Source organism: Ochotona princeps, chromosome 2 (assembly GCF_030435755.1).
Source record: "Ochotona princeps isolate mOchPri1 chromosome 2, mOchPri1.hap1, whole genome shotgun sequence".
Taxonomy (NCBI): domain Eukaryota; kingdom Metazoa; phylum Chordata; class Mammalia; order Lagomorpha; family Ochotonidae; genus Ochotona; species Ochotona princeps.
In genome coordinates this window covers 14,776,862-14,791,905 of record NC_080833.1, presented here as the reverse complement: position 1 = coordinate 14,791,905, position 15,044 = coordinate 14,776,862, and positions in this window count along the sequence as shown.

Below are 15,044 nucleotides of genomic sequence, written 5' to 3'. Positions count from 1 at the left end.
TATAGCTTGGCCCAGCCCACCCCCAATTTCAGCACCCGCTGGTGAGGGTTACAGGTTAGCCCAGCCCAGCAGACACTCAATCCCAGGCGTAATGTGTACTGGTATGTGCTGCGACCAAACCTGACCCAACCCGCACTCTGTTCTGGTGCTCGGATTCGCCAACAGGTGATGTGAACTGGTTCAGCCTGGTCTGCCCCCAATCTATGCCAAATGTATGCCAGTGGATACCTTTCCCTGATTTATGGACTGAACTGCTCCTTATCGTGATTCTTGTGCTCTCCTGCAGGGCTTGTGTTCCTTTGAAATAAACAGATAACTCATTAAACCTCTAATTTCTTCTTCTTTTTTAAAATTGAATGATAGAAAAAAAAATCTTCCCTGTGCTGAGTCACATCAAAAATCACGACAGCACCAAGATCTAATCCAGGAGCCAAGAATTCCAGCTAAGTTTCTTGTCTAGGAATGCAAGTGCTGGAACAATCCCTCATTGAAACTTCAAGCACATAAGCTGATAGTTGGATTGGAAGTTGAGTAATCAAGATTCATACCAACACTTGGATATGGGATGGTAGGGTCTCAATTGGTGGCTTGAATTTTCAGATTCAGCCACAGCAATAGCTGGCACTGGGGGCTGATACTGTCAAGTCTAACCACAGACTGGAGTGAGAGAGACCTGGGAGGGAAATAGTGGGCTCCTCACTCTTGGGTTACCATTCCCATGGGAAGGAAAAACTAGGACAGGGACTGGGGTGGCTAGACAGAGAGGCACTCAGCAGCATCCGTGAGGGTTGGATAGTTGAGCTGCTTAGATAGAACTAAGCTTCAATACCCATTGACATGTATGAGAGCAAAATGGGATATGGGGCAGACTGGACTAGTCTGCCACACATACTGGCAAACCAGGGAAGGGGGCGGGCCTGTGGGGGTTATCGTGGGTCGCTCTGACTAGGCTGCAGCTCCCACTGGTTTATGTGAGGTCTGAGTGTGCTCTGGGCAGAACCAGGCTGGACTGCAACACCCATTGGTTCCAGTGGAAGTCGGGGCTGAAAAAGAACCAACCCAGCAATTGCAATCACTAACTGATCAGGGCAATGGACTGTGGTGGACCCTATACTTGCACAAGAGTCTGGTCTGGGAACACCTCAAAGCTTCTTTGGAGATCTCCCCAATCGAACTGCTGGACTCAGAACCCTAACCAAGAAAAGACAGAGGACAGAACAGGTCAATCCACCACCTCAGCTATATGTTGGCAGCGAAATACTGGACAAATGGAGACTCTATGATGGACTATGTCAATCAGTGGATTTGTCAACGACCTCATCGTGCCTGGAGTGGCGAGAATGGCAGCGATCCATGGTTGGTGAACTATCAAGGCCATCTGAGCAAGGATCTCAGTGCATGCCCCACGTCGGGGACCTGGGATGGGTGGGAGACTGGGTGGGGCTTCTTCAATATTCCCTTTACCTTAGATACATGAATAAAATTAAAAAAAAAAAGTCCTGTGTCTGAGAACCCAAGTCCCGGGCAAAGCAAAAGGGTTGGTTACATCATGAATACACCCTTGGCTCCTTGGGCCCCTGTTTTTCTTGTCCTCATAAGAGAACTCTAGTTTTATCTTGCAAATCAGCTCTCAGATCTTAGGAACAGGCCTGAAGAGAAAGGTGGATAGAGGAAAAGTCTTCAACTCAGCATGGGATCATCATGGACAGATGGCATATGAAGCAATGATCTCAGAGGGCAGAACAATTGTTAGCATCCCAGGTTCTGGAGTGAAATGGAACAAGGGTCAACTTCGAGTGCTATCACTTATTTCCTGTGTGACCTGGGAGAGTGACTTGCCCTTTCTGAGCCTCCATTTCTCCCTCTAATAGAATGGTAATATTACTTACCTCATGGGAGTTCCTCATTAAACCATTAACTAAGGCTTCTGTCACAGCTCCTGGTGCACATGTAAGCAGTCTTTGAGTAGTGGTCATGCTCTCATGGACGATATCAACCAGCTGTGACCACCTGGAGACAGGTGATGCTGAGGCCTCAGGATCTCCCATCACAACCCTCACCATCCCTCAGCATTATTGCTCATCTTACATACCCTCACCAGGTGGCGGTATATCCCTCTGTCTTCTATAACAAGTAAGGACTTGGCCAGAGAAAACACTGAGAAACACACACTGAATAAGAAAGTGCAAAGCTCCACCCAAAGCCTGTGAAGTTCTGAGACTGCACAGAGCGGAACACATCCCCATTTGTAAATGGAAGCAGAAACCCTAAATGTGATGCACACTGCCTCAGCCTTACTGGACTGGGAGGCAATCACGGGGACTTGAAAGAGAACCTTGGGGTCAAGATCATAGGCCCTGCCATCAGAGCCTCAAGTCCAGTGCCCATGGTGGGATCAGTACAGCAGGTGAAGCTCCCACTTGGCAGGAACAGCTGTAGGGTTCTGTATGTTCACCACTGACAATGCAGCTGAAGGGGTTGTAGAGGACAGAGAAGAGGAGTAGCAACACTCATTTACAGGGAGCTCAACTAAAAATAGGTGTGTGATAAACAGGCTCTGTGAGCCCAGGCAAGCCTCTTTACCTCTCTGACCCTCAACAGCCATCTATGAGCAGTGAGCACTAGGACTAGAGCAGGAGTTTCCAGAGTCCCAGGAAGTCAATGATGTAATTAACAATGAAGCCTCTGCTAGGGAGGACTGGGGAGGTTGACCTTTAAAAGAGCGGTTGGTGACCATGAGCCCTCTCACAGTGACAGCTGCTATAACAGGGTGCCAGGTTTTGGTGTGGGCCTTGATGCTATGGTTAGGTCACCCCATGAAATACCCACAGCCCATATTGATTTGACCATGTCTGTGTTTGACTCTGTTCCCAATTCAACTATCTGCTAATATGCACCCTAGGAAGCAGCAGTAATGGCTCAATACTTTCATCCCGGACACCCACTGGCTACTGGCTTCAGTCAGGCATCAGAATCCCTTGAACAGGACCCTCACCACATTCCCCACACCCCTCAGTGCAGGGAGTCATATGGTTGGGGCAGATGCATGGAGGTGTGATGAGCACAGCTCCTTCCTTGGTTAGCAAGGCTATGATATGAGGAGTTTCTGGCTGCATGGCAAGAACTGGCAAAATGTCTCTCTAATCACTTCATTGCTGCCTCACTTCATTCTATGGACACTCAGTCACCTCTCTGATATTTCATGGAATTCCCTGAGGGTGGTGTTGTTTTTCTACAAATGTAAAATGATTTTTGTAGCTGGTTTAATACCAGAAACTGATTTTATCAAACATGTTATGGTAAAAGGATTTTCAGTAACTTAAGACAATGAGACACAATTAAAAGCATACAGTGTGGGCCCAGCGGCGTGACCTAGCGGCTAAAGCCCTCGCCTTGAACGCCCCGGGATCCCATATGGGCACCGGTTCTAATCCCGGAAGCTCCACTTCCCATCCAGCTCCCTGCTTGTGGCCTGGGAAAGCAGTCGAGGACAGCCCAATGCTTTGGGACCCTGCACCCGCGTGAGAGACCTGGAAGAGGTTCCTGGTTCCTGGCTTCGGATCAGCGCGTATCGGCCTGTTGCGGCTCACTTGGGGAGTGAACCATCGGACGGAAGATCTTCCTCTCTGTTTCTCCTCCTCTGTGTATATCTGGCTGTAATAAAAATATTTTTTAAAAAAGCATACAGTAGCACAATTGATCCTATATTGTTCCCAAATGTCTTACTGTATGCCCACTTTGACCTGGAACTTACTCTAAGATGCGTGATGCTCTCCATTAGAAATGGCTTGATAATATCTTGGAATAGATGGTAATAATGGAGATATAAAGAGTTTGTTTACCGTGCAGCCTCAAACTGTTACAACACATGAAATGATGTATTTTGACTTTCCACCACATAAAATAGAAAGTATATGGGGCGGGCCAAGCGGCATCGTCTAGCGGCTAAAGTCCTTGCTTTGAACGCCCTGGGATCCCATATGGTCGCCAGTTCTAATCCCAGCAGCTTCACTTCCCATCAAGCTCCCTGCTTGTGGCTTGGGAAGTCAGTCAAGGACAGCCCAGTGCTTTGGGACCCTGCACCTGTGTGGAAGACCTGGAAGAGGTTCCTGGTTCCCGGCTTCGGATTGGTGCAGCACCGGCCATTGCAGTCATTTGGGGAGTGAATCATCAGATGGAAGATCTTCCTTCCTGTCCCTCCTCCTCTCTGTATATCTGACTTTGTAATAAAAATAAATAAATATTTTTTAGAAAGAAAGTATATGGGGCATCTTCTAATGAGAGACAAATGTTGTGAGCCCCTAGAGGAAAATGGTTTGAAACTTCTACCTTATATGGGCACTTATATTTAGGGAGTGAAAATAGGTTCAAAAGATAGAAAGCAAAAGGCCTTCCATCCATAGAAGGGCTGGGTTGTCCTGACCCTTTTCACTGCCCTTTAATGAAAGAACCAAAAATAACTGAATCAGTACTAGGTGAAGATGATGGTAACTAGCATATAACTGAATAAAGTTTAATAAAGAATCTATGATATATTCCTGTATAAGCTCCTTTCATTTATAAGCTTTCTTTTTATTTAAAGATTTAAATTTTTTAAAATTTTATTTGGGATTCCCCCTAAACTTCCACCCCCTACAGATTTTTCCAATGTTGCTACAGTAGTATAATCCTTCATAAGGAGTCATAATTCGATCAGTCTCTTATTTTTTTCTATTTAATCTGTTTTTACATCTAGCCATTGAAGCTATTATTGTTTCTTTTTTTTGTTACATTGCATTATGTGACACAGTTTTATAGGTACTGGGATTCCTCCCACCCCTTCCCAAACCCTCCCTCACATGGTGGATTCCTCCGCCTTGCTGCATTGCCACAGTTCAAGCTCAGTTGAGATTCTTTCATTGCAAGCATATCCCAAACATACAGTCCAGCATCTTATTGTCCAGATAAGTTCAACTGATTCTTGGGGAGACTATCTCTGGTGTGAAGGTAGAGCCGGTAGAGTGTCATCTGATCAATTAAAAGCCCCAACATAACATCAGCAATAATTTATAATGTTATGGAATTAGTGGACAAGGTATTGGGTAACCAATATGTTAAAAAAAATACAAGTTCTTAACCACATGAGATTGAGATAATATTACATTTTACAGGTATTATTTTTCATATTGACATCATTTCATCTTAAATTAAGGCAAACATGCGGTATCTAATCTTTTGGGATTGGCTCATTTCCCTTAGCATAATGGTTTCCAGTTGGGGCCATTTGGCTACAAACAACTGCATTTTGTTTTTTTTTTAATAGCTGAGTAGTATTCCATGGAGTAGATGAACCATAGCTTTCTTATCCAGCCTTCTGTTGATGGGCATTTCGGTTGCTTCCATGTTTTGCAATTATTGATTGTGCTGCTATGAACATAGGGGTGCATGTTGGTTTCTCGTGTAACTGGTGTTTTGGATATATTCCTAGGAGTGCTATTGCTGGGTCATATGGTATGCAGATTTTGAGTTGTTTGAGTGTTCTCCATACTGATTGTAATAGAGGCTGTACCAATCTGCAGCCCCACCAGCAGAGGAGTAGGGTTCCCTTTTCCCTACAACCTCGCCAACAAGTGTTGTTGGTTTTTTTTTTTTATGCGGGCCACTCTTACTGGCCTTAGGTGGTACCTCATTGATGTTTTAATTTGGATTTCCCTTATTGCCAGGGAACTTGAGCATTTTTTCATATGTTGCCATTTGGGTTTGCTCCATTGTGAAATGTCTGCCTATTTCCCGTGCCCATTTCTTGAGTGGCTTGTTTGTTTTTGTGTTTTGGTTTCTCTGGAGATCTTTGTAGATTCTGGAGATTAGCCCTCTATCACCTATGTAGTGCGAGAAGATCTTCTCCCATTCTGTGGGATGCTTTTTTACTTTGTTGATTGTTTCCCTTGCTGTACAGAAGCTTCTTAGTTTGATGAGGTCCCATTTGTATATTCTGGTCTTGATTGCTATTGCCTTTGGTGTCCTTTTTAGGAAGTCGGGACCTACACCTAAATCTTGCAGGGTATTTCCAACATTTTCTTCCAAATGTTTGAAGGTTTCTGGATGTAGGTTTAGGTCTTTTATCCATTTAGATTTGATCTTACTGTATGGTGAGAGATGTGGGTCTATCACCTTGTTTCTTTTTTTTTTTAAAGATTTATTTTTATTACAAAGTCAGATATACAGAGAGAGGAGAAGAGACAGAGAGGAAGATCTTCCGTCCGATGGTTCACTCCCCAAGTGAGCCGCAACAGGCCGATACGCGCTGATGCGAAGCCAGGAACCAGGAACCTCTTCCAGGTCTCCCACGCGGGTGCAGGGTCCCAATGCATTGGGCTGTCCTCAACTGCTTTCCCAGGCCACAAGCAGGGAGCTGGATGGGAAGTGGAGCTTCCGGGATTAGAACTGGTGCCCATATGAGATCCCGGGACGTTCAAGGCGAGGACTTTAGCCGCTAGGCCACGCTGCAGGGCCCTATCACCTTGTTTCTGCAAGCTATCAACCAGTTGTACCAACAGTATTTATTGAACAGACCTTCCCATTTGCCTGGATTGTCATTTGTCTTTTTGTCAAAGATTATTTGGCTGTATCTGTGTGGGTTCCCTTCTGGTGTTTCTATTCTGCTCCATTGATCTTCCTCTCTATCTTTGTGCCAGTACCAGGTTGTTTTAATAACCACTGCCCTATAGTATGTCCAGAGGTCCGGAACTGTGATTCCACCTGCTAACTTCCTTTTCTTCAGGATGGTTTTAGCTATTCGTGGTTTTTTGTGTTTCCAGATGAACCTTTGAATCATTGTTTCCAGTTCCATGAAGAATGTTTTGGGCAATTTTATTGGGATTGCGTTGAATATATATATTGCTTTTGGTAGTACAGACATCTTAATGATATTGATTTTACCTATCCAGGAGCATGGGATGTTACTCCATCTTTTGAGGTCTTGTTCGATTTCTTTTTAAAGTAGTATGCAGTTTTCTTCAAATAGGTCTCTTACATTTTTGGTTAGATTTATTCCTAGATACTTCTTACTCATTTCTGTTATTTTGAATGGTATCTTGCTGGTTAGATCTTTTTCCATCTTGGGGCTGTTTGCATATACGATGGCTGTTTATTTTTGTTCATTAATTTTGTACCCTGCCACCCTACAAAATTCTCATGTAAGTTCTAGGAGTCTCTGTGTTGATCCTCTTGGCTCTTCTATATAAAGAATCATGTCATCTGCATATAGTGAGAGTTTGACTTCTTCGTTTCCTATTTGGATTCCTTTGATTTCTTTTTCTTGTCTTATGGCCTCAGCGAGTACCTCTAGGACTATGTTGAATAGCAGCGGAGAAAGCAGACATCCTTGTCTTGTTCCAGATCTCAGTGGGAAGAGATCCAGTTTTTCTCCATTCAGCATGATGCTGGTGTTGGGTTTTTCACATATTGCTTTGATTATGTTGTGAATTGTTCCATCTATGCCTACCTTGGTTAGGGTTTTTAGCATGAAGTGGTGCTGGATTTTGTCGAAAGCTTTTTCTGCGTCTATTGATACTATTATGTGATTCTTGTTCTTCAGTTTTTGGATGTAGTGTATCACATTTATGGATTTCCTTATGTTGAACCATCCCTGCATTCCAGGGATGAATCCTACTTGATCCGGATGAATGATCTGTCGGATGTGTGTCTGAATTCTATTGGCTAGGATTTTGTTGAGAATCTTAGCATCAATGTTCATCAAAGAGATAGATCTGTAGTTTTCCTTCTCTGTTGGTTCTCTATCCAGCTATGGTATTAAGGTAATGTTGGCTTCATAGAATGAGTTTGGAAGGGTCGCTTCCTCTTCTATTGTTTTGAAGAGTTTGTAGAGGATTGGGGTTAGTTCTGTTCAGAATGTTTTGTAGAATTCTGCAGTGAAACTGTCTGGGCCCGGGCTTTTCTTTGTTGGGAGATCTTTAATCACTGATTCAATCTCTGCTGCAGTTATGGGGTTGTTCAGGTCTTTTGTTGCCTCTGGACTAAGCTTTGGCAGGTGGTGAAAGTCTAAGAACTTTTCCATTTCCTGGTGGTCTTCTGATGTGTTGGAGTACAGTGCTTTGTAGTAATTTCTAATTATTTTCTTAATGGTTGCAGTGTCTGTTGTTATGTTGCCTTTTTCATGTTTGATGCTGTTAATTCTTGCTTTCTTTTGTTTTTTCTTTGTCAGTCGGGCCAGTGGGGTGTCTATTTTGTTTATCTTCTCAAAAAACCACCTTTTTGATTCATTGATTTTGTGTATCATTTTTTTATTTCTATTTGGCTTATCTCCTCCCTTATTTTGTTGATTTCTTGTTTCCTATTGTGTGGGGGGCTCTTCTGCTGCTGTTTTTCCCAATTCCTGGAGGTGTGTGCTTAGTTCCTGTACTTGGCGCCTTTCTTGGGCTTTGACATGAGCTCCAATTGTGATGAGTTTACCCCGTAGCACTGCTTTGGCAGTGTCCCACAAGTTTTGGAATGTCATATCAGAGGTTTCATTGGTTTCCATAAATTTTCTGATCTTGTCTTTAATTTCTTCTCTGATACATTGTTCGTTTAATAGCATATTGTTCAACCTCCAAGAGTGTCTATATTTCTTGGGACATTTTGAGCTGTTGATTTCCAGTTTCATTCCGTGGAGGTCTTAGAGGGTACATGGCATGATTCCAATCTTTTTGAAGTTATTTAGATTTGCTTTGTGTCCTATCATATGGTCAATCCTAGAGAAGGTGCCATGCACTGCTGAAAAAATGTATAATCTGTGGCCTTAGAATAAAAGGTTATATATGGGCCCTGCAGCGTGGCCTAGTGGCTAAAGTCCTCGCCTTGAACGTGCCGGGATCCCATGTGGGCACCAGTTCTAATCCCGGAAGCTCCACTTCCCATCCAGCTCCCTGCTTGTGGCCTGGGAAAGCAGTTGAGGACAGCCCAATGCATTGGGACCCTGCACCCGCGTGGGAGACCTGGAAGAGGTTCCTGGTTCCTGGCTTCGCATCAGCGCGTATCGGCCTGTTGCGGCTCACTTGGGGAGTGAACCATCGGACGGAAGATCTTCTTCTCTGTCTCTCCTCCTCTGTGTATATCTGGCTGTAATAAAATGAATAAATCCTTTTTAAAAAGTTATATAAATGTCTACCAAGTCCAGTTGTTCTATTGTTTGTGTGAGCTCTGTTGTTTCTTTGTTGAGTTTTTGGTTCGTTGATCTGTCTATTGGTGTTCATGGGATGTTGAGGTCACCTACAATTATTGTATGTGTATCTATGTCTCCCCTTAAGTCTGTAAGTAATTGCTTCACGTATGTAGGCACTTTTGAATTTGGTGCATAGATGTTAACAGTGGTAATTACTTCCTGATGGATCAGTCCTTTCACCAGTATAAAATGTCCTTCTCTGTCCCTCTTGATGTTTGTCACATTGAAATCTATATCATCTAAAATTAGAACAGCTATCCCAGCCTTTTTTTCTCGTCCATTGGCATGAAATATCTTTTTCCATCCCTTCACTTTCAGTTGCTTAGCATCTTTTCTGATTAGATGTGTCTCTTGTAGGCAACAGATAATTGAGTCCTGTTTGATGATCCATTCCATTAATCTGTGTCTTTTGATTGGTGAGTTTAGGCCATTTGTGTTAAGAGTTAATATTGAGAGGTTGTGAGTTTGCTCTGCCATGCAAGTGTGTTTTTTTGTGGGTGTTGATATCTGTGTAATTGCCCCTCCTTGTGTTGGCTTTAGTAGGGAGATCTTCCTGTTGGCCATCTTTGTTCATGATTTGCGTCCCTTTTTTCTGGATTTAGCGCATTTCTAAGGATATTTTGTAGAGCTGGTTTTGTGCTAGCATATTCTCCTAATTTCTCTTTGCTATGGAAGTATCTGATTTCATTTTCAAATACAAATGAGATCTTTGCTGGGTACATTATTCTTGGTTGACAGTTGTTCTGATTCAGGATTTGGATGATCTTTGTCCATTCTCTCCTTGCTTGTAGGGTCTCTTCAGAGAAGTCAGCAGTGATTCTGATTGGTTTTCCCCTTATGTGATCTTTTCTCTGCTTCGTACTTGTCTCAGGATTCTTTCTTTGTCTTTGTTGGAGTGGAACTTGAGTACCATGTGTCTGGGTGATGATCTCCTTGGATCATGTCTGTTGGGAGTTCTCTGTCTGTCCTGGATTTGGGCTGGATTCATGTTCCAAGTGTTTTGGAAGTTTTCCTGTATAATTTCGTCGAGCACCATTTGCATTCCTGACTCTCTTTCCGCTCCTTCAGGAAGGCCTATAATCCTAATATTCAAATTTCTTAGGTTGTCTTTCTTTTCCTGTATTGTCTTGTTGGCTTTGTTCAGACTTGTCTCCAGCTGTTTAATGAGCTGAGTGCATCCAACCTACGTATCTTCAGTTGCAGAGATCCTCTCTCCTGCTATATTTATTCTGTTGATTAGACTCTCAACTTTGTGTCCTAAGTCAAGGATTTTGCTCTTGACTTGTTGTATTTCTGTGACTATATGGTTCTTGAATTCCGTGAAGTTTTCCCAGTTCTTCTCATTGTCTCTGACGAATTTTATCATTATTTTTCTAAATTCCTTGTCTGGTGGAACTTCCATGTCTTCATCTTGCATCTCCGAAATAGATATTGTCTTTTTTTTTTTTTTTTGGTGGGGAGCTGGTTCTCTCATCTGGATCATTACTTTTTCTGATACCTCTTCTCATTGTGTTATTGTTTCCTGTTGATTTGGGGGATTTATTCTCTGATTTGTTTATTTACAGTTTCTGGTCTTAGTGCAGCAGTCTGGAGTAGGTGTGAGTCTGCTACTGTTATTTGGTTTGTATTTGTTTGAAAGAGAATTTTTCTGAATACTACTGGGTGTGTTTAGCAAGGGTGGGGGGTAGTGTAGCTTTGTTAACCCCTGGATGTATATAACCCACTGTAACTGGGATTCTCTAAAGCCTGTTGGCTACGGCGCCCTCCCGTGTATGTATTCAGGGGTAGGGCATTGTAGCAGCACTTTGTAGCTTCAAGACTCCGTGTCTCTGGTCTTGGCGGATTTGGGAGACTCCCAGTGCCCTTCAGGCCTGTGAGGGAGTATGCCTCAGGCCGCCAGGATCTCTGTCTATAGGCGTCAGGACCACGGCCCGTTAAAGCCTCCGCTCCCTGCCCCCCACTACTGTTTTTCTCTACAGCCTCTGCTGGGGATTCTTCTCCCTGGTGCTCCCCACCATCCTGATAGAAAAGGCACACTCCGCCCCACCCCTATGCTCACTGGGGCCCTGGGCGCCTGCACATTGCTGATGCTAGTGCAGCTGCAATTTCAATTCGCCCACCCAGCCCCTGTGATTGCCTGCGCCCTGGGGACCTACCCGTTGCACACGCAGGTGCCTCCAAGAGGTTCCTGTCACAGTCGGTTTGTCCCCTATGGTAATGGGGACTTCAGGTGCCGGTACTACTTAGGAGTTTTCAGGTGCGTTACCACATTCCCTTGCCCTGACGTGAAATCCAGGTGCCAGTGCGTTGAGGAGCCTCCAAGAACAATCTTGTTGTTGCGTGCCACCATCCTGTGCCACCTCAGGACATGCCGGTGTGAAGTAGTGCTGCCCTGACCTGATGCAAAACCCAGGTTTTGGGACGCTGAATGGCCTGCAGGTGCTATCCTTCAGAGAGCCTGAGCCAAGCCACACCCCTGGCGCCTGTGCTGCTGGGAGACCTCTAGGCGAGTTCTGCCCAGCCCCTATGCTAATTGGGATGTCAGGTTCTCACACAGTTTCAGTTTCAGAGAATTCCGCTTGGGAAGATGGAGCACAAGCCAGATCAGGCTCCGTGTGACCCTCTGAGGAAGCAAGATCTGTGGGGCCCTTTACCCTAGCTGTCCCTGACTCACTGGAGTCCTATGAGTCCCCGAGTCGCCAGCCCTATTGCCATGGTGCTTCCAAGGCAGGTCCCACCCGAGGCCCATTCCGTGTGGAGTTGGGGCAGACTTGCTGCTGGGTGGCTGGAAATTCTGCTGGGGGGAGGGGCACGGGCAGAATCGGGCTCCGTGTGACTTTCAGGAAGCCAGATCTGCAGGGCCCTTTACCCTAGCTGTCCCTGACTCACTGGAGTCCTGTGAATCTCCGAGTTGCTAGCCCTATTGCAAAGGTACTTCCAAGGCAGGTCCTGCCCAAGGCCCATTCCGTCTGGAGCCTGGGGCAGATTCGCTGCTGGGTGGCTGGAAACTCCGGGGGGGAGGGGCACGAGCAGAATCAGGCTCCGTGTGTCTCTCAGGAAGCCAGATCTGCAGGGTCCTTTACCCTAGCTGTCCCTGCCTCACTGGAGTCCTGTGAATCTCCAAGTCCCCCACACTAATGCAAAGGCGCTTCCAAGGCAGGGCCTGCCTGAGGCTGGTCCACCTGGAGCCTGGGACAGACTCACCGCTGGGTGGCTGGAAACTCCCCGGGGGGGGGGGGGTAGAAGGGGAGGGGTATAAGCAGATCGGGCTCCGTGTGGCATGGGCTTGGGAACGAGCCTCTAGTTCACCCTCCACTGAAGCCTCTGTCCCTCCTGCAGATAATTGCTGTTGCTAGTGGGGATATTCACGAAAGGCAAACTGTCCAGCTCATTCTGCCTTCTCTGGGTCGGCTGGGTTTCCCCGCTTGTGCTTCCCCTGCCTGGAGCAACTCCGCATGTTTGGAGTGAGTCACTGTGTTCCCTGCTTTCTTTCTCTGGATTCCTTCCAAGTTATGCAATTCTTCTTGGTTGCTGGATTTTCAAGAAGCTTCAAGCACTCCTCTCTGCAGTTTTCTGGTCTGCTGCACTCCCCTCAGCTATTTCCCATCCCTCCTTTAGCACATCCTCCTCTATGCCTGCCCTCCCTAGTCGGCCATCTTAGTTCGTCTACAATCAGTCTCTTATTTAAGTGTGCCCTGACATTGGTGGTACAGTGTCAGACAGTCTGGCATCCCGTTGTCTACACATTTCCAACAGTTTCATTGGGAGCTTTCTTTTTAGTTTTGTATTCTTGATATTTTAACTAGTATTAATTTGGGTTTAGTGAAAATTGATTTTGGATATAGTAAACCACCTGTCACTCTGTAAACTCATGTACTGCCAACTGTGGAGTTCCTGGCTTCAGCCAGGTGACTGCAGGTTTGAATGAGTAATGGTTTGCTGAAAATGTTTTCTTTGAAGTAAAATAATCATACTAATGCTTTAGAATTATTTTTGTAACCACTCTTTTAACCATGAAGTAAAAATGAAATAATTGGATGTTGTGCAAAAGCTTGTGAGGATTTCTGTATAAACAAAAAAGACAGCTTTTTTGAGTTGTCCATTATGAGCATCATGCCGTAGTGATCCATGTCTCTTCTTCTCTTCTTTCCCACCGATAAATGCATCCTTCCTGAGCTCTGAATTCAGCTGGGGCTGCTTTCCCACAAGAGCACCCAGACATAAGACTTGATGAAGCTGCCTTTTTCTTTCTCTTTTGCTGTGCGACATGAATCTGACTTCACTCAAGGGCATTGCAAGCCCCCTGATAGGTCCAGATCAGGTCGGAGTGGATAGTCAGAACATATTTTGAGAAGTATTGTACCCTCTGTTAGCCACAAAATGGGACAGAGTGCATCCAGTGACAGAATCTTCTATACCGATATATTTTTTTTATTTTGACAATCTTGACATAATTAGGGTAAAAAGGTTTAAGCACTACAGGAAGATGGGTAAGACAATTAGTTCCATATTGTTTCCCTAATATATCTGATGTAAAAGGAGGTTTTAAGGGAGAAGCCCCGCCCAGACTCCCACCCACCCCAGGTCCCACATGTGGGGCATGCTCCAAGGGTCTTGCCCAAGTGGTTCTGATAATTCCACAGTTCTGAGTTGTTGCCACTATCACCACTCCAAGCACAATGCGGTTGTTGGAGATTCCACTGATCGACATAGTCCATCATAGCTTCTCCATTTGCCCAGTTTTTTTATTCCCAACATATAGCTGAGGTGGTTGATTGACTTGTTCTGTCTTCTGTCATTTGATGGTTAGCGTTCTGAGTCTGAAACCTCAATTAGGGGATTCCCCAAAGAAACTTTGTCTCAAGTGTTCCCAGACCAGATTCTTGTATGTACTAGGAAGCACAGGGCCCGGCACAGTCCATCGCCCCGATTAGCTAGTGATTGCAGTTGCTGTGTTGGTTCTGTTTCCATCCCTGTCTTCCACTGGAACCAATGGGTGTTTGTAGTCCAGGCTGCTTCTGCCCAGCGCATACTTGGCCCTCGCATAAACCAGTGGGAGCTGCAGCCTTGCTGGGGCAAGCCACAATAACCCCAACCAGGCCCGCCCCCACCCTGGTTTGCCAGTATGTGTGGCAGACTAGTTCAGTCTGTCCCACATTCCCTTCTGTTCTCATACATGTCAATGGGTATTAAAACCTTGTTCCATCTAACCAGCTCCACTATCCAACCTTCACAGATGTTGGGTGTCTCTGTCTAGCCATCCCAGCCCCTGTCCAAGTTTCGTGCCCTCCCATGGAGGGTGGCAACCTAAGAGAGAGGAGCCCACTATTTCCCTCCCAGGTCACTCCCACTACCAGATTATGCACTCTCCAGGTGGTTCTGTGGTTTAACTTGACAGAATTAGCCCCCAGTGCCAGCTTCTGCCAGTTGATGCTGCAGCTAAGCCCCGACAACCCTCACCCTCTCTAATTGTAGAATTAACCAGTAAGAATAATCAGCCCAGCCTGGTTTTTCCATGATCTGGTCCACATGGGGCGCACAGGTGCCGTAACCCAGCCTAGTTTGGTCTACCCCCATCCCAGTTCCCGCTCTCCAGTGGGAGTAGCTGTTCTGCAAGGGAACCACCCCTTATTCCCCTGGTATATTTATATATATATATATATATATATATATATATATGTATGTATATATATATATCATATATATAGATATTGATATATATTGATATACTGATATATACTGATATATATTGATATACTGATATTATTAAATATACTTTGCAGGTGGGGAAATCAGACATGCAAATATACCAGGCCTGGTAAACATACATGCATTAATTGAA